The sequence below is a fragment of the Camelus dromedarius genome, chromosome 11 (genome assembly GCF_036321535.1).
Source record: "Camelus dromedarius isolate mCamDro1 chromosome 11, mCamDro1.pat, whole genome shotgun sequence".
Lineage (NCBI taxonomy): Eukaryota > Metazoa > Chordata > Mammalia > Artiodactyla > Camelidae > Camelus > Camelus dromedarius.
The window spans coordinates 48,804,836-48,831,903 of record NC_087446.1 but is presented as its reverse complement, the minus strand read 5'-3'; the positions used below and the strand labels follow the sequence as shown (position 1 = coordinate 48,831,903).

The following is a 27,068-nucleotide window of genomic DNA, read 5'->3' as shown; positions in this document are numbered from 1 at the left end:
CACAGGCAAGTGCGAAGTTTTATCTGTGAGATTTGGAAATGCTTGTGGGTGACCAACTACAAGCCACATCACCCAGGAACATCTTAATAAAATGAAATCTCCATCCAACTTACATATCGCTATCCATCTTAACAAAGTAAACAGCTTCATAAAATTTACTGCTATGTTTTTATTCTATTTTTATTTGATTGAATATTCTAGATTTGATTATCGGTAGAGTACAGATTTGATCTTTGTCCAACAATTTATTAAGGGAAGGCAGGGCCATTACTTATTTCTCTTTATACCCTTTTAGATCTAACATAATGATTTGCCTATAATAGGCACTCAAAAAGAGTTATTGAACTAGAAGAAGACATTTTTAAAAATTATCTTTTTGAAATCATAGTTCAAGTCAACATTCCTGGTCAAAATAACTTTAATCCAGAAATTTTCCTTACTACCTATCGGCACTTACATCTCACTATCTGAGTCACAGGCTCTTCTTGATTGCAACATGATCGTGAATGCATTCAATAATATCCCAAGACAGAAAGTCAAGAATGAATAGCCAGTAAAATTTCAAGACTTTAATGAGACACAATGGGCCCAATTCAAGAGTGAAGCTGAGTAACTTAAAGACCTTGTTGGGAGCAAAGTGTCCATTCACATGCCCAAGCCTGGCCAAGGGAACGACCCCTTCTGGACAAGCACGCCATCCCCCACAGGCTACTTTACTCACCCTAATTTGACTCAGCGTTGGATAAGTTCCAATATAAATGTTCCCACAAAATACAAGGCCAAGGAAACATCTCAATCTTTTTAGAACGAAGTGGTCTGACTTGGTTTTACGGCTCTTAATTTCTGCACATCAGCTCACAGAGCCCTGCCCTGCATTTACTTACCAGCGCATCACTCAGGTGGAACCCAAGGGAGACCACGCTACTGCTTCAAGACTACCTTTCGGGTTACCTGCCAAAACTCATTCTCTGGAGGTCCCAAACGTCTTTATTTAATGTGTTGATGACATCACACTTGAGGGTGGTATGGCTGGCAGGACATTAAATAAATTGTATTTTACAAGGTGCCTAATGCATGAACACTGGGAGAGCTAAGTTGCGCTTTCTGCTGTCAAAGTGCCTATCTGGATCTCAGATATGAACCAAGAACCTTGGAGAAAAAAACCCCTCCTTTCTTATTCACCCAGCCTATTTCACTGTGGTTCTTCTGATAGGGGAAAAGATTTGCTATAAAGATAATATTCAGGGTGGGGTATAGAGCTCAGTGGTAGAGCGAGTGCCTGGCATGTATGAGGTACTGGGTCCAATCTCCAGTACCTCCATTACATAAATTTTTAAATAAATAAATAAACCTAATTACCCCCAAAAAGCTTAAAAATAAAATAAATGATAATAAATTTTTTAAAAACCCTAAAAAAAGAGAAAAATGAAGATAATATTAATTACATATAAGACCACACACAAAGATACACATATCATCTTACTTTCTACAACACTGGTGGAAAGGAAGCAGTTTTCATTTCTGAATTTAGGAGACAAGATTGAGCTCTTCTATGACCAGTCAGAAGGTATGAAGTATTATTGTTGCAAATACTATAGAAGTGTTACATAATCATGATAATTTGGTACAAATAACTTCGGTTTTTCACTTATGATTCCTTGTGGCTATCATATACCTTCTTTTTTAAAAAATAATTTTATTCTATTTTTTTTCTTTAATGGAGGTGCTGGGGATTGAACCCAGGACCTCATGCATGCTAAGCACACGCTCTACCGCTGAGCTCTACCCCTTCTCCCCCATGTGCCTTCTCATATCATGTGATGAAAAGGGCATTTCACCTCTGTGTTCTTTCCCAAAACCCATAACCTCAGTATACATGTGAGAAAACTAAGAGACACATCCAGACGGGGGGACACTACATAGGCCGGTTTGCCAGTACTCCTCAGGGTGTTGAAGAACAAGATAAAGAAACTGGGAAACAATCATAGATCAAAGGAGGCTGGGGAGACATGACAGCTAAGTGCCATGTGGAATCCTGAATTGAATCCTGGCAAGGAAGAGAAAAAGGTAATGAAAATCCTAGTGAAATCCATATAAAATCTGGGGTTAAAAAAAAAAATAGGATGGCCTTTAGTGGGGACCGCCCTAAAACCATCAGAAATAAACAAGACAGGTACGCATTAAAAAAAACGTTAAGGGTGGAAACACAGTACTGCCTTTGGTAACCCACCTCAGTGACCGGTTTGGCCATCATGAGGAGCTGAGATGTTTTATCTACTCGTTCATTATCCCTCCCTTCATTCACTTGACAAAATAAACACCAGGTACCTGCCATGAGCTAGGCCTCCTCCAGGTTTAGGGATACAGTTGTTAAACAAGACAAACAAGGTGCCTGACCTTCTTTTGTAACCAATCTCCCTTTTGGAACTAATGTCTCTTCTTTTATTTTCAGTACTAACAGGAATACCATATGTCTTCTCAGGTCGCCACAACCAAATACCATAATTGGTAAGTCCAAGACGAAGGGTTTGGCCAATTTGGTTTCTGGTAAGTGCCCTCCCTCGGCACGGCCTGTAGGCAGCTGCCTTCTCCCTGTGCCCTCGTATGGCCTTCCCTTGGCACGTGGGCAGTGGGAGGGGTGGTGGGAGCTGGGGGAGCTGTCTGGTGCCTCCTCTTATAAGGATGCTAATCCTGTTGGATCAAGCCCTCATCCTTATGGCCTCATTTAAACTTAATCACTTCCTTACTTCAGATACAGCCACACTTGGGGCAGGACTGGGGGGCAGGTTAAGGCGTCAACATATGACTTGGGGGCGGGGTGGTGACGTATTCGTATTCAGTCCATAACAGATTTAAAAATATGATGAACTATTGAATAAGCCAAACCTCAGACTAAGACTAGGGTAACTCAAAAAGCAGAAGGCAGGAAATTTTAGATCCCGTCTTCTAGATTTCCTTTACATCCTGGAGACTTTTGAGAAGTATAGCGAAGTCTGCCTTTCTCACAATTTATGGGAACTTCTGTTCCTGCTGTCAGCTGGAGCCAGATGACTGCATTAAAATAGAGGACACAAGTCACCCAAGTATTTTTTTTATGTCTAAAACTAATATTAAGTTGGAATAATCTAATTTGAGGTTGGCTTTAAGTGCCTCACTTTAAGCTCCACACATCTTCCATTTCCCAAAATTCAGTTTCATTTCTCATGCTGCTTTAATTCACCAAGGAGAGAGAAAAGAGTTCTAAATGTGGATATGGCAAGTGCAGATAGATGCGGCTTATAAAAGGCTCTGGACATACTCCAACCCACGTAAAAATTAAAAGGAAAGCAAAAATCAACATGAGAAAATAGAAATGTCAGGCTTAGCACCAAACCTAGAGTGCTCCCAGGCCCTTCGGCAAATTTACAATATTGCTTGAAAGTTTAATTATAGAGATATAAAAATGGTTTTAGGAAGGCCAAATGTACTAGTGACCAGAATTTACCCTGCATCTGCTCTCAGGTGCCCTTGCAGAGAAAAAATAGAACTTTAATATGAATTAGTGCTATCATAATAGTTCTAATTAGAATCTTTTTTTTTTAATATAAAAGCCCTGTTTATTTGGAGTGGGGTTCCTCTACATCGCTCTCCTGTGAAGGAGGCAGGCACAGCTCCCAGACAGCAATTTGTGGCAGATCCCTCTTTCCAGCAGTATCGGGTGTTCTGGCAGAAAACTCATTGGAATCATCTTAAATAGGGTGAGTTTTCTTTCCCAAATCTTTTTCCCCCTCCAACACTGAGAGAAGCTAAATTTTCATTATTTTCAGTAGAGAAATATTCAAGAAATATTTTTCAAGATAATATATCCTTAAACTCAGGAGAAACAGTCATTCTAAGGGAGAGCTAAGAGCCCCAGCTTAATTCCGGGTAGACCAGACACCGAGTTTTCCCAGAAGTACTTCATAAAACAGAAATTCTAGTTTCCTTGTTCTTTTCTTTCTTTCTCTCTCTCTCCCTTTTTCCACCTTTCTGTCTGTCTCTTTCACTGTCTGTCTAATTTCTCTGGAAACCAAAAGCTGAAACAAAATACCAATTAACTTTGACATTTCCAAAATGGAATTAAGAATTCCTTTTTTTTTTTTTTCTGAAATCATTCTAAATCTCCTGATCCAACTTTGAACTTCCAAATACTTAGCCTCCAGATATCCTGGGGGGGTAGCATAAATAATGCAGGAGACAGAGTTGAATTTTAAGTGCAAACATAGACGATCTCTTAACTTCTTTGGAGAACACTAGTTAATAAGTCAGATTTTGCCAGGCCTTTCAGAAGTTTAATAATTAAAATGATAAGCACAGGAAGGTTTTCATGCCATGTAATTCCATGACCAACATGGTGTTTGCAGATTAGTCTGGTTGCAATGTGGGGAGAGCTTGGAAGGAGAAAAACCTGGGGCAGGAGCCAACTCAAATATCACAGAGGAGCTGCTGGAGGCCAGAGCTGGGGGGTGGCAGTGGGGACAGAACACAGAGGGCAAGTGACAGGGAATCTTCAAAAGGTGGGGAAGGGGGTGCTTTCCCGTGGTGTCTCCAGGGGCCAGACCGGCTCATCCTGGTGTTGGCCTCTCCCCAGCTGTCTGGGATGGCGGGGGGGAGGTGGGAGCTGGGGGGTTGACACCTTCTGCCTTCTGTCCCAGGACCCTACGTCCAAAGACACAATCAGGGCAGCCCCCACCCAGCCCCTCTGTCCCACGGGGAAGGCCAGGCTGCCCTGAGAATTTGGCCACATACTCCACTTCCTCTAACCAGTTCTTTTTTTTTGTTTTCCTGCTGATTAATTTTTTTAAGTAATGGTTCCCCTCATCCACTTTATTCTCAAATTTTCATTTAATTTTAATTCTTAAGTTTGCCTTCTTTTGCCTTCTTTGTTCTGATTTCCTGTCCCCTAACCTTAATCCCAAGAAATGATGTTTCTAGCTTTCCAGCTCATGGGCTTTGGCCTTAGCCTAGACCATTATAGCTTTTAGTCATGCTTTAACCTTTTAGCTCATTGGCTTATCGTATTTTAGCTTTTATTTTTAAATCTCATGTGTTTTGTATTTTTAAACTCTTAACCTTTTACCTTTGTGGGGATTTTAAATCTTCTATTTTAGCTTCCACTTCATTCTCTGTTAGGTTAATTTTTCTTACCTTATAATCGCTTTTAAAATTTTAACCTCTGCTTAACCAACTGTCCCTTTTCATTTTTTAGATTTGCCTTCATTTTTTTTCTTTTATATTGTTTCCTAGTTTTAACATATTCTTATAATTAACAACAAGGGATGGTGTGTAAAGGACCCAATCACCATAACTGGGGGAGTTTGGGCACTTCCCTCTCAACCTCCCCTCCATCCTCTAACCTCCTGGACCTCCTGCTCCCCAAAATCTGCCTTTCTGGTGCCCCTAATGGGTCCTCTAGTCTTCGTAAGACTGAGTCAAAATACTAAAAATAAATAACTTCACAATGAAAAGAGAAAGTGTGTTTTCAAGTCCATGACCTCTGACAAAGATAGACTATGAATTTTTGGTAAAGATGGTCAATATTATACAAGCCAAGGAGAAATGATAACTGGAGGGGTTAACAAAAATTGCCCCTGGGCCAGGCCCTCGAGGGCAGGCAGATGACTTTGAAACTCCTCATGAGAGAAAGTAAAGCAGATAGCCTGGGACCAGGTTATCTGCACCACTTACAAAATCACATGCACTTAATTCCAGACTGGTCATCCCCCTTCTCAGCAGATGCAGGGTAGCACCTTTTCTTTCCTTTATCATAAAAGATGGGATAAGCTGGCCAAAGTGGAAGTTATCAAAAGCAGAACTTTTTAAAAATGTGGCTCTGATGCGCTTCTGCTGGAGATTGCCTTTTTTTTTTTTTTTTTTTTTTTAATCATGACTTAAGTTGGAAAGACCTAGGACAGGAAAAGGGCGATCTCACCTCCATACAATGGGCACAAGTTTCCCTCAGAAAGTTTTAGGAACTTAGTGGAGTATGGTTTCCCTAAATGTTTTCTTAAGGAAGAAACGGAAAGAAATGAGTGTCCAAAGGATGGCTCAATCATAGCAGCCATGCCTCTGTCTACACACTCTCATCCCAGGGCACTCCTATCAGGTCCTCATTTAAGAGTCTGCTAAGGGGAACCTCCTTTGAGAACCAATCTTGCCCCATTGATTTATAACTTGATAACCTGTAACTCCTTCCCTTCCTCAGGAAGTGGCATGGCCTCCAATCCTTTCTGTATATAAAACAGGACAGGTGTCACTCTCCTCACTTGAGAATAGTCCTTCTTTGGCTGACCACCAAGTCTGAGCCTACCATATTAACCTGGTACAGAAAGCCAACTGACTCCAGTGTTGTAGGAACTGGCTAGTCATGCTTTACCTCAAACAAGATCCTTTTCAACAAAAACAATCTTAAAGCCCCTAGAGACTACTGAAGATGTTTTAGCCATTCATTTATTCAAAACTATGTACTGACACCACTGTGTGCCATCCACTGTCCTAGGCACTTGGAAGATATGAACAAACGATGTCCCAGCTCTCATGAAGCTTACAGTCCAAAGGAGATAAACAGTAAACAAACCAGTGAAAATGTCAGCTGGTGAGTAGAAAAATAAATCAGAGAAAGGAGGTGTAAGAGGATTCTCATTCCTTTACAGGTACCATTGTAGATGTGGCCACTGTCTGAGAAGGTGACAACTGAAAAGAAGCTGCAGTGAAGTGAGGGAGAGGGCCATGCAGACACCTGGAGGAAGAGTCCTATGAAATGCACTGTTGGGTTTATAGTCAAAGGTTATTGAGAACATTCACTATGTTTCCAGGTAAATGTCTTAGTCACAGTTCTAGGAAATGTTCATTCCTCTTGAATAACAAATTTGTTTTTATCTTAAGGACACCATGAACCAAGTAACCAATTGTGAAACCTTTTTATGTATCAGCTGGGAACCTTAGATCGAAATTTATGGCCCAATTCTAGCAAGTGTTCCCAATGAGCTGTGACATTTATTTGTGTAATATCTCACTTGTGATGTTCACAGTCTTTCCTACCTTTCTTCCCTTTGACAACTTTCCTCATCCAACTTTGTTTTTACATTAGTTTGTTTTCTTATGGATATTTGTTCCTTTCTGAAGCAAGACACGACAGAGAGAAAGAAGAAAAAGAACAAAAGAGCAAAGGAGAAGAGTGCAGAGAGATGGAAAAATGATGATTTAACTACAAATAGCAAGAATTCAATGGATAATATCAAATGGCAATCTAACCCTGTTATTTAGAAACACAAAGGGAAACACCAAAAGGAACAATGAAAATAATTTAAAATGTTGTCCCTGTGGAATAAGAATCTAGTACATGATGTAGGGAGGGAAAGAAGACTGCTGTGTTTGTTTAAAATAAATGTCCATCGACAGACGACTGGATAAAGAAGTTGTGGTATATTTATATAATGGAATACTACTCAGCCACAAAAAAGAATAAAATAATGTCATTTGCAGCAACATGGATGGACCTGGAGATCGTCATTCTAAGTGAAGTAAGACAGAAAGAAAAAGAAAAATACTGTATGACATCATTCATATGTGGAATTCAAAAAAAGAAAAAAGAAGACACTAGTGAACTTTTCTGCAAAACACACAGACATAGTAAACAATCTTATGGTTACCAAGGGGAGAGTGGGTGGGAAGGGATAAATTAGGAGTTCAAGATTTGCAAATATTAACTAGAATATATAAAATAGCTAAACAAATTTCTACTGTAAAGCACAGGGAATTATATTCAATATCTTGTAGTAATCTATAATGAGAAAGAAAAACAAAACAAATATATGTATGTATATGTATGACTAAAATATTATGTTATACACCAGAAATTGACACATTATAAACTGTCTCTACTTCAATTTTAAAAATGAGGCAGTATTAATATCTAGTAGAGCATCTGGCATATACGGGGAGCAATCTTTACTGTTTGATGAATGAATGAATGAATGAATAATATTTTGTAGTTAAGTCTAGTAGAACTATTTCTCTTTTTGAGTATGTGTACATACTTACATATCAAATTTTGATTGAGTTAAAAGGTTAATATAAGTGTCTGAGAAATAAACAAAATATGGTAATGTCTTGAAGTTATTTTACCATATTTTTCAGTATTTAAAACAGTTCACTTTTGTAGTTTCAGCTTGTCACTCCCTCCCCAAACATCTTCTTCAACTGCCCCTTCAAAACACCACCCTTTCCCTAACATCCTGTGCACCTTTATTTTCTTTCCCGTACAATTTTTGATGGCTAGAATGTCTTCCTCAAGCCCCATCCTACTACTTATTCTGCAATCTTTTCAACAAAAGCCTGGAAAACTCCTGGAAGAAGTCTACACAAGTCAAAGGGCACTTCAGCCCTCCTGAAACCTTCCTTCTCTCTTCCAAGCAGAATTAGTCCCTCTACTGTGGAGAAAAGGGAACCCTCCTACACTGCTGGTGGGAATGTAGTTTGGTGCAGCCACTGTGGAAAACAGTATGGAGATTCCTCAAAAGACTAGAAATAGACTTACCATATGACCTAGTAATCCTGCTCCTGGGCATATATCCAGAAGGAACCCTACTTCAAAAAGACACCTGCACCCCAATGTTCATAGCAGCACTATTTACAATAACCAAGACATGGACACAGCCTAAATGTCCATCAATGGATGACTGGATAAAGAAGATGTGGTATATTTATACAATGGAATACTATTTAGCCATAAAAATGACAACATAATGCCATTTGCAGCAACATGGATGTCCCTGGAGAATGTCATTCTAAGTGAAGTAAGCCAGAAAGAGAGAGAAAAATACCATATGAGATTGCTCATATGTGGAAACCAAAAAAAAAAAAAAAAAAAAAAAAAAAAAAAGGAACATAAATACCAAACAGAAACAGACTCATAGACATAGAATACAAACTTGTGGTTGCCAAGGGGGCAGAGAGTGGGAAGGGACAGACTGGGATTTCAAAATTTGTAGATACTGACAGGCATATGCAGAATGCATAAACAAGATTATACTGTATAGCACAGGGAAATATATACAAGATCTTGTGGTAGCTCACAGCAAAAAAAAAATTGTGACAATGAATATATGTATGTTCATGTATAACTGAAAAACTGTGCTCTACACTGGAATTTGACATAACATTGTAAAATGACAATAACTCAATAAAAAAATTAAAAAAAATAATTAGTCCCTCTAGACACCCTATTAAATTGTAATTATTTCTATAATTGTTTCTATCCTGTGAATCTAGTCATAAGCAGCATCTCCATTTTAGGCCACTTTATTCACCAGGAGTTACCTGGTACTTCTGTTTTCAATAAATACTGAATGAATGAACCAAGAGTACTGAATAAGTCATGGTATAAGTGACAAGCAATGTACACAGGAAATAACAAGTCACTAAGCTGGTTGACAAAAATCATCCTCAAACAGAACACTGATTATTTTCTGAAAGATTTACCACTATCAAGATCTTTGTTACCCACTATCAAAATATCAGCAAATTCTAGGATTATAAACATCTGGCACAATGTTGTAAACCGACTATACTTCAATTAAATAAATAAATACATAAATAAGTATTGATGTTTCCCTTTAAGTCTACTGTGAGTATGATTTTTTTTCAAATAGCTTATTTAATTTTTTTGAACTTAAAAAAATTATCCATACAGTAGACGGTTGCTAGTAGTTCAAATTTAATGTACACGTGTGTGTGCACGTGCCTCTGTGTCTTCCTTCTTTAACTAGTCTCGTTGGTATTTCTAGAGACGTTTCATGAGTTGAACCTAAACTTGAACCTAAGCAAAGGAGATCAGTGTAGACAGTGATAGCTGACTTTCAACACCTTTTAAACAAGGTCATCCATGTAGGGATTGGAAATCATTCATTAATTCTGCCCTCTACAGTAACGTAGGGCAAGGCGGTTAATACCATTTCTCCATCTACACAAGCTTTTCTCAGACTTTTTATTACTCAAGGTCAAATGTTTTCTACCTAACTGATCTCCTTTGTCTTAAATTCATAATTTGCCTGACCCATGAAGAAGACAGATGAACTCTGGTCTAGCTTCACTTCCCCTTTACCATTATTTTAGTTGGCAGTGGCCAAGGTGATACCTGCCCTTTCTACATACTGCGGTTCAGGCTACACACACACCAGACCCTTTTCACTCCTAATTAGAAGGGACTGACTCTCTCACCCTTCATAAGCAAACAGATAAAGATCTGAATGAAGTAGGTGAGTATTTTTAAATGCTCAAAGTATCTGGGTTAAAACAAATGTCAATATTGCATTAGTTTGGAAGAGCTTTGTCGGAGTAGATCTTCAAAGTATTTGCAAATTGCCTAATGTATTTATGTGGTTATGTACTGACAATTACTTGGTTAGTCAACAGATACTTATTGAGCTACTTCTGTGTCCAGACACAGTGTTAGAAGCCAGGATTATGATCATGAATAAGACCTAGCCTTGTACCAATGGAATTCACGGTCTAGTGAGAGAGACAAACACAAATCAGATCACCACCATGCTGACGGTAAGAATCATAACAGATGTGTTCGTGGGACACTTGGGAGTAGCAGTTAACTCAGTTGTGGAGAATAAAGAAATTCTTCCAAAAGAGATAATGTTTAAGTGAAGGACTGAAGGATGAGTAGGAAGTTGAAGGTGGGAAAGAGGAGGTAGGTGGGAAGTTCCAGAAAGAGAACAGTATGTTCAAAAACCTAAAGGCAAAAAAAAAGTCACTTTTGGGGGAAAAAACAAGGAATTCAGTGTGACCAAAGTACAGGGTTGTACGGGGGTGGGGGGGCAGTGAGTAGAGCTCAGCTAGAAGCAGAAGCAGTTCCCACATCACAAAGGGTCTACTCTGAAAACTGATGGAAAGCCACAGACAGCTTTAGGACCAATGCATGATCAGATGTTTTTCAGAAAAAAAAAAAAAATCACTCAACTGCACTGCAGAAAACAGGTGATGAAAAGAGACCAAACAAACCAGAGCTGTTTTCAGTTACCCAGGGAGAACAAAATGGGGACCACTGGGGATGGGGAGGTGAGGTGACCATGACAGTGGAGCAAAGAGGACAGATTTGCAATATTATTAAGGAGGGAGAGTTAGCGGGAGTTGGTGACTGTTGGATGTGGGAGAGTAAGTGTTCTGAATAATTCCCAGGTTGTTGCTTCGGCATCCAGGTACCACTCATTCTTCTTTGCAGTGGTGGGGAGTAGGGAGGATGTGGGGGTCCTGGGAGGTACACAAGTAGGCATGTTTAATAGGTGTTCTGGGGTCGTGGTATGGCATTCCGTCCAAAGAGCTCTCTGGGCAGCAGTTAGACTGGAATCATCTGCATGTATATGGCAATTTACATCTCTGATCCCCTGCACACCAGAGTTGAGAAACTGCCAATTCCGAGGCATTTAGTTATGTTTATAAAGTAGATAATTTGTCAAGTTCCTTTCAGTAGCTCCCAGCTGTGTTCAAATACCTCCCCTAAAGACACACCACAGATACTCAATAATAATACTTCTCCCCAAACACCAACAATACTTCCAGAAGGTTTCAGAAGGCATTCAGGAACAACATACTCAAAAATTCTCATTAAGCACCTTTATCTGCCAAGCACTGCACTGATTTGGGGGCTGCCTTCAAAGTGCTCACAGCACAGCAGGGTTGATAGGGAATTAAACAATAATTAGAGCAAAGTAATTAGGATAATCAAGGTGCTAAAAGAGAAGGAGGAGAAGGCCTGGAACAATCCGTGAAGGGTTTATGAAAGTGGAGGCTTTTGGGCTGTGTCTCAGGAGTGAACGCATCAGGCAGATCAGATAAGATGCTTGGAGCAGAGATGGGAAAAGCATCCAGGAACACAAAACCGTCCTGTCCATCTAACATCTAGCAAATGGCAGGTAGTTGAGGATGCCAGGGAGGAAGCAAGGTATAAGCGGTCACATCGTAAACTATCTTGTGTGCCGTTGCAAGGAGGCCAGGGAGGAGAACCTACTGGGAAGCTACAAAGTTCTGTGGGAAAATTCCTAAGAGCCTGAGCTCACACAGGGACAGAGAAAATGGATGCAAATTTGAGAGAGAGGAGAGAGTAGAAATGGAAAAAGTAGATATAAGAATTTTAGATGTAAGCCAAAATTATAATTACACAGCAGCCAGAAAAAAAAAAAAGATTTACATTTATATTTGTTACAGTAACTTTACTCTTACAGGAAGTTAGAAATGCTTAGAGTGTGGTATGAACTTTTGAAATTGATGCCAGTGAGGTCAATTACATCCTCCTATAGAACCTCCCTTGACTTTGCTCATCAGTAATAGGACAAGTTGGAGCTAATGTATGGAGATCTTATAATGCAACATGGTGGAGAAAAATATGTCTGATCCTTGGGGGTAGAGGACCCAGCCTTGAAAGCTGCCACTACTACTGACTTTTTGACCTTAAACTCCAGCAAGCATGATACAGATGATGACCATTACCCCTTGTGCATCACCAGGAGAAGGAAAAGACGTTTGTGTGTGTTTGTGTGTGTGCCTGATCATGGATGTGCACATTTGAGCTGGATAAATGCACACAAAAGACAGTTACTTTCATTTTTACAGGGAACTGTCACTGGGGAAAACCAAACTCGAGAGCCCAAAACTGGAAAATGACTCACAAGTCTGTGCCCCTCGTGTCCAGGTGTTTTGCGTTACTCAAAACCGCCACCATTGGTTTCAACCACAAGATGCTTTAATTACCTTAAAAATTGGGGGGATATTGAATAGTTCCTTTAAAAAAAAAAAAGAAACCAAAATTAAATATATTGGATGACAAATACCATATAAGGAAAATTAAAAGAGTTTTTCTGAGTCCATGGTGATGGCTTTATTCCCAAAGGAGGCAGTTGGAAAAATCATTGAAGTTATCCACAGTCAACATAAATACATGTATGTTCTTTCTACAAATGGTATCAAATTACTTTACCAGAACTTGTATGTATAATGTTATCTGATGGTCTTTAATCTTTCCCAAGAATTTAATCTCATCCCGTCTTTAAGATCCTGAAAAGTCAACTAATGTTGAAACTACATACATACACACACACACACACACACACACACACACACACACACCTGTATACATATACTCTTCCCAGTTTAGAAACAGATACACCTCTTTCTTTTGCTGCTACCAGCAACTTCTCCTCCCAGGTTTTATGCTTCCTTGGCCTCTCATCACTGGAGCTGGTGTTTACCATCCAGCTAACATTTCAACGTCAACCCACCAGGTGTCCACCGTTCTCGCTCCTATGACATTCCTGTAGCAGATGGTGCAAATGGCCTGGCACATATATCCCGATTCATTGCAAAAACCAAACTGCCAGACTGCTGACTAGTTTGGCAAGAAAAGGGGAAAGTTGTTGCTAAAAAAAATGATTATGAATTATCCTTCATGTGGTAACTTTGGACTTGTCCCTGCTTAAAGATGATTAGTAATTTATTTAACCAGATTAAATAAAAGCTTTTAGCGGAGTTCCCTGTTTGTAAAGATTGCCACAGGCAGCAGGAACTTGCCCAAACAGAAAAAGAGGTGAACAATAAGAAGTCAAAACAAAATTATATCAAGTGCAAAATGTAAAAAGCATTTTTTAATTTGACTGCATAAGAACAGTAAAAGTTGGTTTTTGCTTTGGGGTGGGTTTTTCTTTTTTTTTTTTTTTTTTTTTTTTTTTTTTTTGGTCTGTTCTACTTCCTGACACAATTCCAAAATGTCTAACACAAAACTGTCTCTTAACAATATTATTAATTTGTAATATTAAAATTTTTTTCAAAAAATATTTTATAAGATAATTATTTTGTACAAACTGCTTTTTATTTTTGCCCATTTGGAAAGAGCATCTTTGGAAATGTAATGGAGTTCTACTAGGCAAATCTACACACACACATGTCTAAATGTTCACTTTCAAGAGATAAAGCCTCAGGATATAACCTCCTTTGTAATTTCCATTATTTTACTCTAATCTTACCTGGGTTATTTTGAGGTCTGCATCTCCTAGCCCTTCTGGTAGGATCCCTGATGCCTCCCTACCTAGGTTCAGCCACACCACTTTCTACCCATGCTTCAGTCACAGAGTTCTGGAATGAGTCATAAAGCCAGAAACATGGGAATGTCTAGCTTCAGTGTCCTCCTACCCTTGGTCATGAGGCTCATCCTGTACCACCAGTCTCCTGACTTGGGGCTCCTGCCCTCCTGGTGGGATCCTGGCCAGACTATCTAGGGCAAGCTTAGTTGTATAGCACATATCTCAATATATAGGGTACTCCCAGTTTCCTTTACCCAAAGTGGTCAGTTCACTAAGTTCTCAACATGCATCACAGCAGAGCACCAGGGATAAAGAGAAAATCTTAAAAGCAGACAGAAAAATTTAAAAAGGTACATTACATAAAAAAGGAACAAAGATAAGGATGATGGATTTCTTATCAGAATTAGTTCAAGTGAGAAAAGAATAGAGCAACATCTTTAAAGATTGAAAGGAAAAAATTATCAATTTGGAATTTTGTGAAAATAACTTTCAAAAACAAAAGTGAAACAAACACTTTTTCAGACATAAGAAAGACTATCACCTGTCTACCTACACTACAAGAAATGTTAAAGGAAGTCCCTCCAGCAGGAGGAAACCTACACAGGTGGAAATATGGGTCTATATAAAGGAATGAAGACCACTTGGAATGGTAGCTACATGATAAATATGTAAGGTGTTTTTATTATTATTTAAACCTCTTAAAAAGGCGATTGATGGTTACCCCAAAATAATAACAACATAACATATATAAAATCAACACATATGCCAATAATAACACAAAGTCGGAAAGGGATAAATGGAAGTACACTATTGAAAGGTTCTTTTACAATTCATACAGTGGTTTAATAGCACTTGAAAATAGACTGTGATCAGTTAAAAATGTACACTGTAAATCAAAAAACAACCACTGAATTTTGTAAAAATGCAGTCACAGCTAATAAGCCAGCATATGAGATAAAATAGAAACTTAAATTTAGTTAATTCAAATAGCAGAAAAAGAGGACAAAGGAAACAAAGAAGAGATGAGACAAACAACTAGAAGATAGATTTAAAACTAATCATATTAATAATCACATTAAATGCAAATGGTCTAAATACCCTAATTAAAGAACAGAGACTATCAAATCAGATAAAAAGCAAGACCCAATTTTATGCCTGTACAAGAAATTCACTTTAAATTTAAAGACATAAACAAGTTACAAATAAAGGGTTGGAAAATGCTAGCAAGAATCGAAAGATTTCAGAGCAAAGAGTATTACTGATAAAGAAGTTGCTTTACAATAATAAAGGGGCCAATCCACCAACAGGTGCATAAACATTTAAGAACCTAATAACAGAGCTTCAGCATGAAGCAAAAACTGATAGAACTGTAGGGAGAAACTGAGTCATGATTAAGGAAATTTCAGTACACATCTCTCGACAATTGATAAAAACAAGTAGACAGAAGATCCTAAGGTTACAGAAGACATGGTTAACAAACTTGACCTAACTGACATACACAGAGTGCTCCGCCAAACAACAGCAGAATATAAATTCTTCTCAAGTACATAGGAAAATTTTCCAAGCTAGGTCACATTCTGGGCCATAAAACAATTAAGAGGTTTTAATCCATACAAAGTATGTTCTCTGACCAGAAGGGAATTAAATTAGAAATCAATAACATAAAATTATACGGAAAATTTTCAACTATTAGGAAACTTAATAATACAATTCTAAATAACCCATGGGCTATAGAAGGAATCAAAAGGGAAATTAGAAAGTATTGTCAACTGAATGAAGATGAGTCCATAACATATCAATATTTGTGGGATGCCACTGAAGCGGGATTTATAAGGAAATTAAATATATACATTAGCTATAACACCAAAAGCACCTTTATAGAAGGAAATACTGACAAATTCAACTTCACCAAATTAATTAATGTCTGTTCTTTTGAAGATATTGTTAATAGAATGAAAAGACAAGCCACAGGATAGGAAAAAAATTGCAAATCATATATCTGACAAAGGACTTGTACCAAGAATACACAAATAACTGTCAAAATTTGATTGTAAAACAGGCACCCTATTTTTTAAAAAATAAGCATTATTTGAACAAACACTTCACCAGAGAAGTTTTGTATGTAGCAAATAAGCTCACAAAAAGATGCTCTACATCGTTAGCCACTATGGAAATGCCAAATACCACAATGAAACAGCACTACAATCTGGCAGAATGACTAAAATTAACACATCTGACCATAGCAAGTGCTTGAAGGACACAGAGGACCTGCAACTCTTGTACATTGCTGGTAGGAATGCAAATTTTATGCAAATATTCATAAAATGCAATATCACTCAGCAATAAAAAAGGAAGGAACTATGGATAGACACTCCATGGATGAATCTTGAAATAATTATGCAGAGTGTGAGAGGCCAGACATAAAAAAGAGTACATGCTCTACTAATTCATTTATATAAAATTCTAAAAAATGCAAACTACCCTGTGATGGTAAAAACAGGTCAGTGGTTGCCTGGCGATGTGGCAAAGTATGGGGAGGGCCACCGGAAAGTTTTGAGGGTGATGGATGTGTTCATTATCTGGATTGTAGTGATGTTTTCATGAGTGTATATATAGATAAAACTCATCAAATTGTACACACATACATATGCACAGTTTATTGTATGTTGATGATACCTAAAGCTTTTCGAAAACAAAATTCCACTACAGCTTTGATCAAGGTCCTATCAGGCAATATTAAAATCACTGACAATTAGCAACCATCCAATTGAATGGTTTTCAGGCTGGACTCTGAGGAGTTTCCTTGGGGCCTATAGACAGATAATTGGGGCTCTACACATCGTCATCCTTTGTATTTCCTTTATCTGGAAATGAATCACTGGGACTCCGCGAATGTTCAACTTTAGGAGATAATAACAAGCTGCTTTCCAAAGTGGCCGCACCACCGACTACACCAGCAACATGTACAACCTGAGTCCTCTCCCACCCTTGGTATTATTAAATTTCAACATTTTTGCCAATTGAGTGTAAAAGTGTTGCCAGGTGAAATATTGATTTGCATTTCCTGGATCACTGACGATGTTGAGCATTTTTCTCAACCCTAAGGTCTGAAATATATTCACCAAGATTTTCTAGTAAGGATTCTGAAGCTTTGTTTTTGACATTTAAGTTTACAACCTCTCTTTCCCTACATTAAGGTCTAAAGATTTACCTAACATTTCTACTCAAGATTTAAAATTTTTGTTTGTTTGCTTTTGCCATTTAGGTCTTTAATCTGGAGTTGATTTTTTTTCTTTTTCGGTCATGGTCATTGTCATCCTTTCATCATATCAGTGACCATTTGTCAAACGCTGTGTGCCAAGCACTGCACTAGAATGCTTTTAATAATAATTTAAAATGAATAGCACTAATAGCAGTTAACAGTGACTGAGTCCTTATCATGTGCCAGGTGCTAACCTGACCATCTTATAAAGCTCACCCTACACATTCTTCACCATGTTGCTATGAAATAGATCCAATTCTTAACCCTATTTTAAAGAGGAGAAAAGTGAGGTGTAGACGGGCCAGTTTGCTCCATGACCTCACAGCTGGCTTAGTAGCAGAGTCGGGGTGTGGCTTCTGTTTGACTCCAGAAGCTGCAATGCCTCCTACATCTGGGATTTCTCTCTCTTTTTTCCAGCTTGGGAGCACCTGGGAGCACTGTCCGCCATTGCCTATTTTTCGTTGTTATTTTGTAATCAAAGATGGAATATACAATTCATGTGAGACCTAAAGATGTTTTTAATTTTTTCCCTTTCTCAGGGCATCATCACAATCAGAAACTTATAAGAGGGAGGGTTGGGGCTTAACACACTATCATTCTTTTTAAACCAAGCATCTTGTGCTTTATCTGTCTGTCATATCGGGCTTCCTTTTATCTGTCATCAGAAGGAAGAAGTCTGAAGCTTCAAAAAGCTTGGCAATTACTGATCTAATGTAAACCTCTAATTTCATGGAGAAGGGACTGTGGCCCAGAAAAGCAAAGTGATTTGCTTAAAGGTGCACAGAGCTAGAGTCAGACCAAAAGCAGGGCTTCCAGATCGCCCAGCTCATGTTCTCACAAGTGCGATCCACTGCCTCTCTTTGGAACTCCCACAGTAAGGTTGGCAAATGGAGATGTTTCTAGTTAAAGAAACTCAAAATGAGGCTCCTGATTTTTTTATGGAAGTGGAAACATTATTTTGAACCAGCGCAAATGACGAAATTTTTCTAGTATGTTACAGACAGACCCTTGTACTAAATGAGATATGAAAAAGCCCTAGGGCTGTGTTGAATTGTATTCCTTTGTTCATTTTTTTCAGCTCCATAGAATGTTAAAGGAATGCTATTGAATATATCAAAAAAAATTTCTTTGACGTATTTAAATAAATCATGAGAAATAAGTGTCAATATAAGAGAGTGGTTAAGAGCATAGGCACTGAGATGGGTCAGGTTCAAATTCCAGCCCTGTTTGTCAGCGGACAATTCATCTAGCTCATCTCAGCCTCTTTGTTCATCTTCAAAACGGAACTATAAACATGTCCTGCAGTGAGCTGCCATGAAGATTAGATAACACAGGACAAGTGTTGCATTTATTGTGTGAAATGAAAAGTTTGAATGTCATTTGGAGTAACAGACATCTTAGGAGCCAGAAACCTGCCAAGCTGAACAAGTAGCATCAAGTTTTTGTTTGTTTTTTAGGAACTGGGTAGCAAAAACATATTGTTTTCTTTTTTTAAAGATGGCATTTTTTTTTTAAATCTAAGTATAGTTGGTTTACAATGTTGGATTAATTTCTGGTATACAGCATAGTGATTCAGATATATATATATATATATATTCCTTTTTATATTCTTTTTCATTATAAGCTATTACAAGGTATTGAATATAGTTCCCTGTGCTGTACAGAAGGACCTTGCTGTTTATCTATTTTATATATAGTAGTTAGTATCTGCTAATCCTGAACTCCCAACTCATTCCTCCACACCCCTTTCCTTTCCCCTGGTAACCATAAGTTTGTTCTCCATGTGAGTCTGTTTCTGTTTTGTAAATAAGTTCATTTGTGTCATTTTTTTAAGACTCTACATATAAGTGATATATGATATTTTTCTTTCTCTTTTTGGCTTACTTCACTTAGAATAACGATCAGGTCCATCCGTGTTGCTGTAAATGGCATTGTTTTATTCTTGTCTATGGCTGCGTAGAATTCCATTGCATGTAAATACCACAGCTTCTAAGTTCTAGCATATCTTTTTGTTGAAGAACAAAACATCTAAAGCTGAGAGTCCCTATGAAGTATGTCAGCCTGATCTTAGAGCCCAGATGCTCATACCTCCACTGTCTACTAGACTCCTCTACCTGCTGTCCCATAGACACCCCAAAGGCAGAGCTGCCCAGCCCCAAATTATTTATTTTTATGCCTCCTCAATCACCACTCCACCACACAACTCACAAATCCTGCTTCTCCCCATGTATTCTCTCCCTCACTTGTGACTCAGGGTGGCAGTGACTACTTCCCCATGACAAAATTCTAGGAGTCATCCAGATTCCTCCCTCTCCGCCCCTCCCTTACCCATATCTCCAAATTCTGTCCGTTTCCCATCTAACTCTGTCTTCCCTGTCTGTTCCATCATGTCTTCAATCTTCTCAGTTATGGGAGGTACCATCTCTCACCTGAAAGATGAATGATAGTTTCCTAATTGGCCTCCCGCTGTCCGATCTTGTCCTCTTCTAAATCACCCCTATAGGTTCACAAATAGCTCTCTAAATTATGAGGACAACCAAGTCACTCTTCTGATTAAATCCGTTAATACTTCCCCATTACCTATGAGATAAACACAAGCTCCTTAATGGCCTAAAAGCTGCTTCCTAATAGGACTTTTACTTGAATCTCCAGCCACTCAGCTGTCCCACCCTTCCCCTCCCATCTTTATACTCCAGCAACAATAAATGTTAATTACTATAACATACGCTACATCTGTGACTTGGACATGCAATTCTTTCTGCCCAGAATGCCCCCTTCACCACCTTTTGTCCATCTAGTGAACCAAATGGAGTCTTCCATGACGCACACATTGAACTGGTCCCCATACAAAGTTAATCACCCTAGTGCTGACATGTATGGTGTTGCCCATATCAGGTTATATTATCAGCATTTGCTTATATGACTTTGCACCACACTTACTGCCAATTGCTCGAGCTTAGGGGTTGTGACTTACTCATCTATATATCCTCAGTCCCTAACCCAGTGCCTGGCATATGGTCAGGGCTTAATCCGTCTTAATCCGATGTGACTGTTTACTGACCCTTGATTCTCTTCATGTTTATAAAGATAATTTTTCAGCATCTATTCTGGGAATTTCTAATAAAAATCAACATTGAACTGAAATGTCTTCTTCAGTACAAACCAGAAGAATTGAGGAGCTGAGAATTTGGAAAGGGGGCACTGAGTCGGACATCAGGGTAAAAGCACGCCAGCGTGGAGGGTGATGGGACGGCAAAGGGTGATGCCCGTTCTGGCACTGCCAAGGTGGCAGGCTATGCGAGGGAATCCAGAGTTCCCTGGTATCGATGCTGAAGGGACTATAAATCAGTCTCCAGCACTCCCTCTGCCAGGTGGTGCCCTTCATCACGAGAAGAGGCTCTGTCAGGATGAGTCAAATGTTTATGGCATTGAGTCAGCAGCACCAGCTCTTCCATGTCAGTACTCAGCTGAATGCTGACAAACACCGTGAACAAACTGCAAAACCCATGTGTCTCCTCGTGACATCCAGCATCAAACTGGAAAACATTCAAATCCAGTTCTAAATCCAGCAGGATTGGAAAAGTGGTGACCGTCTCCCTAATCTGCTTTCCTACACCCCACGGTTATATAATCTTTTATATATATAATATTTTACATCTTTTTTTTATTCTTTTAAGGGCTCCAAAACTTGACATCCTCATACTGACTTTAAACATCTCTTCTGTCTGCCTTTTAACCTGAAGCTGCTTTCCTTCTTTCACTATTAAATCTAAAGAAGAAAAGGCTTCCTTTAACAACAAAAGCAAAAAAAAAAAAAATAAGCTCAACTTGACCAGGACACAACTGTCTGTTTATGGCAAAACAGCTCCCAGCAGGCCAGAATGTGACGCCCCATGAATGACGTGTTAATTCCTCATGTGATGGGGGCTGACTTCCGGAAATTTTCTTTCAACGGGAAGCTCTTTCTCCATCGTAAAATTCAGTCCAGCAGTATAGAGAATCCAGTGTGCTGTGACCAGACAGGAAGCTCCATCCTCACTAACAAATAAGAGTCCAAAATGTAGAGAACCCAGTGGAATGGATTCCCTTGTGACAATGAGGAAATTCCCAGGATGGAGAATTCTCTGCAGTGGAAAACTCAGTTTTGCTTTACCAAGAAAAATGGTGAGGTCTCATTCATTCAACTACCACTGGTGCAGACAGCTGTTTATTTAAGTCCATTTTCTCCCCCACGTTGCACAAAACACATTCCCGTTTCTTCGGTTTCAGCAGAATCCTTTACTTGAAATTAAATCCCTGCATCTAGATAATAGAATATTATTCAGCACTAAAAAGAAATGAGCTATTGAGCTGTGAAAACTTAAATGAGAATTACTAAGTGAAAGTAGACAAGCTAAAAAGACTATACACTGTATGATTCCAACTATATGACCCAATGAAAAAGGCAAAACTATGATGACAGTAAAAGATCAGTAGTTGTCAGGGAGTGAGGGAGAGGGAGGACTGGAAAGGCAGGACACAGAGGATTTTCGGCAGTGAGACCATTCTGTACGATACTGCAATGGTGGATGTATGTCATTATAGATTTGCCCAAACTCTCAGAACTTACAACGCCAAGAATGAACTCTAAACTGCGGACTTTGGGTGATAATGATGGGTCAGTGCAGATTCAGCCACTCTAGTGAGTGATCTTTGGGGAGGCTGCACGTGTGTCCAGGTGGGGACTCCATAGGAAATTCTCTGTACTTTCTGCTCAGTTTTGCCATACAACTAAAACTGTTCTAAAAAAAAAAAATTAAGTTGATTAATTTTTTAAAAACTGAATACCTGATGAAGAGACCTGCTCAGTGCTTAGACAGAACAATACTTTTCTGGTTAATCAAGCCATTCCAAACCCTGTTTCTATAGAAGAGTCTTAAGCTATCTCTTTAGTTTTTATTTTTTAATTGCAATAATCTCTGTCAGACTGGGTCCCAGACAACCCAAAAAAGAGCTGAGGCTGATACAGTCAGATCTTGCTTAATTCGCCCTCCTTTATCAGAGGATGCTGGATTTCCAAAGAGAATAAACGTCATCGGATTCAATTATAATCAGTGTCATTGTTGCTGCCTTCCTACTGAACTATCACATTTTGTTCACAGATCAGTTTCACAGCAGAGAAACTGCAGTGAGTGAACAACACAATCGAAACACTGTTTGACCACTGCACACTATGCATTAGTTGCCATAGACAACCGTATCCAGAGTAGACGAGGCTCCCTCAATCCACACCCTTCATACCCAGATGAAATTCATAAAGGCAGAGCAGTTTCTTGCTTCCCTTCCCTTCTGACTCCAGTTTCCTGTAGTCTAGTCAGCCAGCTTGCTTCTTTCTCCAGCACTTAATCCTGGTCCACACTCAGTTGTACCGTAAAATCTGAGACTTTCAATAAACCATGAAATTAACTGGAGAGCTTTAAGACAAATTGCTATTGAGAGCATGCAGTGATTTAAAAAAAAAATCTTCCAAGTAGATCTGGGTGGAAGTAAATGCAAGTCCAATTTTCAAGATCCTAGAAGAATTTGCAAAATGTTTTTTTCCAGCACAGTGAACATGATATTACCTGTCTCCCAGACCTGCAAGGGAGTTGGGTTGGCGGGGGCATCCCACGAAAGACAGCAGGGAGCACACCCATACTCTTTCCATGTGGTAGGCGAGGATTTCCTAGTGATTTCTCCACTTGTCCTTTGCCTTTGTAGCTTTCATTTGTGCGGGTAGGGTGGAGCCCGCCTCCCCTTTGGTGGTGAGCTATGCAGTTCTCAGGCAATAAAAGGGTGGACCTCCCAGACTGGGGAGCCCCCTCCATGTTCGATGGCCCTCTCAGTTTTCCACTTTTAATCAGTCCCACCCCCTAGCCCCCACCCTCCTGCCTGCACACATACATCTCATATTACATGTTCTTTCTTGTAAAAACAGATGCAAAGTGCTGCCCTACCGTGCATTAAACCAACCCTATCTCCTGCCTACCTCCATCCACGATGCCTCGCCTGGTACTCCATAAACAGAAAGACATAAATGTTCAGAAACAGCCCCTGGTACATTAGCTGCAGGCTGAGCGCTTCTGTTTAAGCAGTTGTTGTATAATTAATTTGTTTCTCTGGCACGAACCCAAGTGCTTATGAAAAGTAAATCGTATTAACATTTCATCTTCGGGTCGCTACTCTATCTGCTGCATTATTTGGCACCTTGGGGGAAGCCCATGCTGGTTCCATACTGACAGGAAGCTTTCAGAGCTGGTACCATAGGTGGTCTCACACCTGCTTTTGGAGCCAGAGCACCAGCAGCTGTTATTCTGAGACCTGATTTGAGTAGGTCAAATTTTGTTGACACATTTCCACAGTGCCATTGATGAGGTAATGTTTGGGGCTTGAGACCCTGTGAATTGCTATGATCCTGTTTGAAGGAATAAAAATTTCAGAGCATCATCAAACAACTTCTTTTTTTTCTCATGTAGAATACGTATACCCACAAGATCCTCCCACTTTTAAATTTAGTTACCAAACCAAAGCCAAAATAAAAAATATATATATAAAGATCAGTACATTAAAAAAAAAAATGAAGCACAGTCATGTCCTTGCCTCTCCCTCATATATTTGCAGCCAAAATGTTCCCAGCCGTCACCAATGCGTGTCTCTGCCAGCCCTCCTCCTGCCCCCTGCCATGCTGTTCAGATGCCCTGGGTCTTCCACCTTCCAAGAGTTTATCTTAGATACACGCCGTGAGGATGCAATAAATGACCTCTCCAAAATCAAAATGATCCAACAACAGTCAATAAATGAAAACTGTAACTATTCTGACTAATGCCTGAAGTAGACGCCTACTACGAATTGAACGCAGAAACATACAGCAGATGGACAATGGGTTCCCAAACAACCAGCAGAAACTAGTCTTCCAGTGCCAGATATTTTTCACCCAAGCTACATAATGCAAACTTCACTGTAAATTGTCTTCCTTGTTTGCAAGCCCCCTGTGGGCTAAGCAGGTGGGCACAGACCTAAGACTCTCTCAAGAAAAATATATTGAAAAATCAAAATGTGTGTTTCTCCGTGTTCAGTGACCTTGATTATACTCTTGAAAAATTCTAATGACAAAATGCCTTGGAACAGATCATAGGTCATTTGTCATGGTTCAAACACCTTTCAACCTAACAAGAAATAAGTCATGATAAAGTGTTACTGAGACCCCTGTATTTATTCCGTATCTACAGGCTTGACGCCAATTGACTCTTATTGTGGAAGCTTTTCAGTCCATAACATCAAATCTCTCATCCAGACCCTGATAATTAAGATTCCTCGCATCGGAGTGCATTTTTATAAAGAGCCATCCCTTCCCTCTTTCTCCCCTCACTCTCCCCACTAGCATTTATAGCACATGCACACTGGGCTTACATTTCATACTGTGCACAAGGAAAACGCCATGTATTTGATGAACATGGATCCAGTTAGCGCGCCCAACAAAGATTAATAAATAGATGTAATTATGCAGGTATAGACAATATTGTCTTGGTTTCCTGAAGGATCCTCTCTACTGACTTGCATTTTTCTTAAATATCTAATTTTCAGCAAAGAAGGATCCTTTAGAACTTGGCCCGCTACTTCTTTTAGGGTTCTGTATAAATATGATGTCCCACACAGGAAAACACAGAACTAAGTATTTGGAAAAAATTTTCTTTCCCTCAGGGACAGATGTGGTTTCCTTTAGAATACGTCCAAGTTCAACTCGTTATCTTCTCTCACAAACTTATTCCTCCCCTGCGTATTCCCTAACTCAGTCAATGCCATCACCATCAGTTCTTCCAAGCTTTGAAGAAATTATCCTTGTCACACAGACGAGTCATTTCTATCCCAGAAAGATCTCTTGAAAACTGGCCCCCTCGCTTTCCCATCCCCAAAGCCGCTGTCTAAGATCGCAGCTTCCACTGATCCTGGTCACGACGACTCCCAGCAGCTCCCCGGCACAAACGTCTTTCCCTTTCTGCCCATTCTCATTGTCACCTTCACAGTTACCCTGGGAAGTCAAAATCATCGTCTCACTGTTCAACTTCAAAGTCACTTGGACCCCTGTGACCCACAGCCGTGACTCTAACCTCTTTTCTGCCTCACACAGAACAGATGTTTGTATTCACAGATGGGTACCACTTATACATAGTTCTCTGAATGTTTATCAGAGCCCTTCCCCTTCCCCAGCAAATGAAGAAACCCATCAAAAGACAAGTGAGTAAGGGAGACTTATTTACCTGGATAACTTCAGATCTTCTCTAGCTGAGACTAAACCTCATAATTTTAGAAAACTTCAGCACTTTATTATCCATAATAAATTACTTGCGATCTATCCCACAGGCACTCCACATTGTGGCATAGACACTGAGGACGAATGCCCTGGAGAAAAGCCCGGCTCGTCTTAGCATGTCATGCACAGCCTTCACAATTTCCCTCTGGTTTTTATTCCTGTCTCTCATTCTCCACATCACCCCCTATACTTGGCAACACCGAATCACACAGTACTTCCTGAAGATGTCATGCTTGTTAACGCTGAATTGGTTGTTTCACTCTGTCTGTCTGCAATATCTTTAACCCCCTTGTGCAACTGGTGAACTGCTCTCCTTGCAAGATTTTGCTTAAGTGGCATCTTCTCTGAGAAGCCCTCCCGGATCTTTTAGACACAGCTGCCCCTTGATTCTTCTTTTGTGTATGTACCTATATCTATTTCCTGAGCCTGTCGTAACAAATTAACACAGGTGACTTAAACCAACAGAAATGTATGCTCTCAGTGCTGGAGACCAGAAGTCCAAAATCAAGGGTTTTCCAGGGCTGATTCCCCCTGGAGAGTCCAAGGGACAATCTTTCCTTGCCTCTTCCTGGCTTCTCATGGCTGCTGGGAACCTAAGCATTCCTTGGCTTGGGGCTGCTTAAATCCAGTCTCTGCCTCCTCTGTCATCACATGGCCTTCTCTCTGTCTCTACATCTCAAATTTCTCTTGTAAGGAACCAGTCAATGATGTAGGGCCCACCCTAAAACCAGGATGACCTTCCCTCAAGAACATTAACTTAACTACATCTGCAAAGACTCTATTTCCAAAAAAAAAAAAAAAAAAAAAAAAATTTGCATTCACAGGTACCAGGGGTTAGGGTTTAAACATTTCTTTTTGTGGGACACAATTCAACCCACTACAATTCCTCTGTCAGAATCAAATCATAATAATTGATTCACATGTGTGTCTCCTTCATCAGCCTTTGGGCTCCTTGAGGACCATCACCCACTTATTTTTCCCCTTAAATAATGCCCACAGCTTATCCTAGCTCTGAGTACCCAGTAAGTACTTAATGACTGTGTTTGTGAAGAGAAGGAAAAAGCAGGTGGGTTATATATGAAATTCTCTCTCTCTTTTCCTTACTCTTTAAGCTTCTCTTAAGCCTTAGGCTTCCAAGAATCTTCCATGCCTAAACCATTTTTTTTAAAATTTTATGTATGTTTTTATTTATTTTTAAAATTCCATCAGTTTACAATTTTCAAAAGTTTCACACACGTGATTTTATATAATCCCATTAAAACCCTTTTTTAATCCCCTACCCAAATTGGCCCTCCCTCTCATAACTACTAGTTTGTTCTGTCTGAGAGTCTGCTTCTTTTTTGTTTTATTCACTAGTTTGTTGTATTTTTTAGAT

General features: G+C 39.4%; 2 long non-coding RNA genes across 2 annotated transcripts in view; one reads left to right on the top strand and one right to left on the bottom strand.

Annotated features, from left to right (window-relative positions):
- LOC135322475 (uncharacterized) overlaps positions 1–27,068 on the bottom strand; it is a 289,411-nt gene that overhangs the window by 38,137 nt on the left and 224,206 nt on the right. The window lies entirely within an intron of this gene.
- On the top strand, positions 3,601–7,349 carry LOC116156371 (uncharacterized). Its single transcript, XR_004140131.2, has 3 exons — positions 3,601–3,737; positions 6,672–6,833; positions 7,144–7,349. It is a non-coding gene; the product is annotated as an uncharacterized LOC116156371 (long non-coding RNA).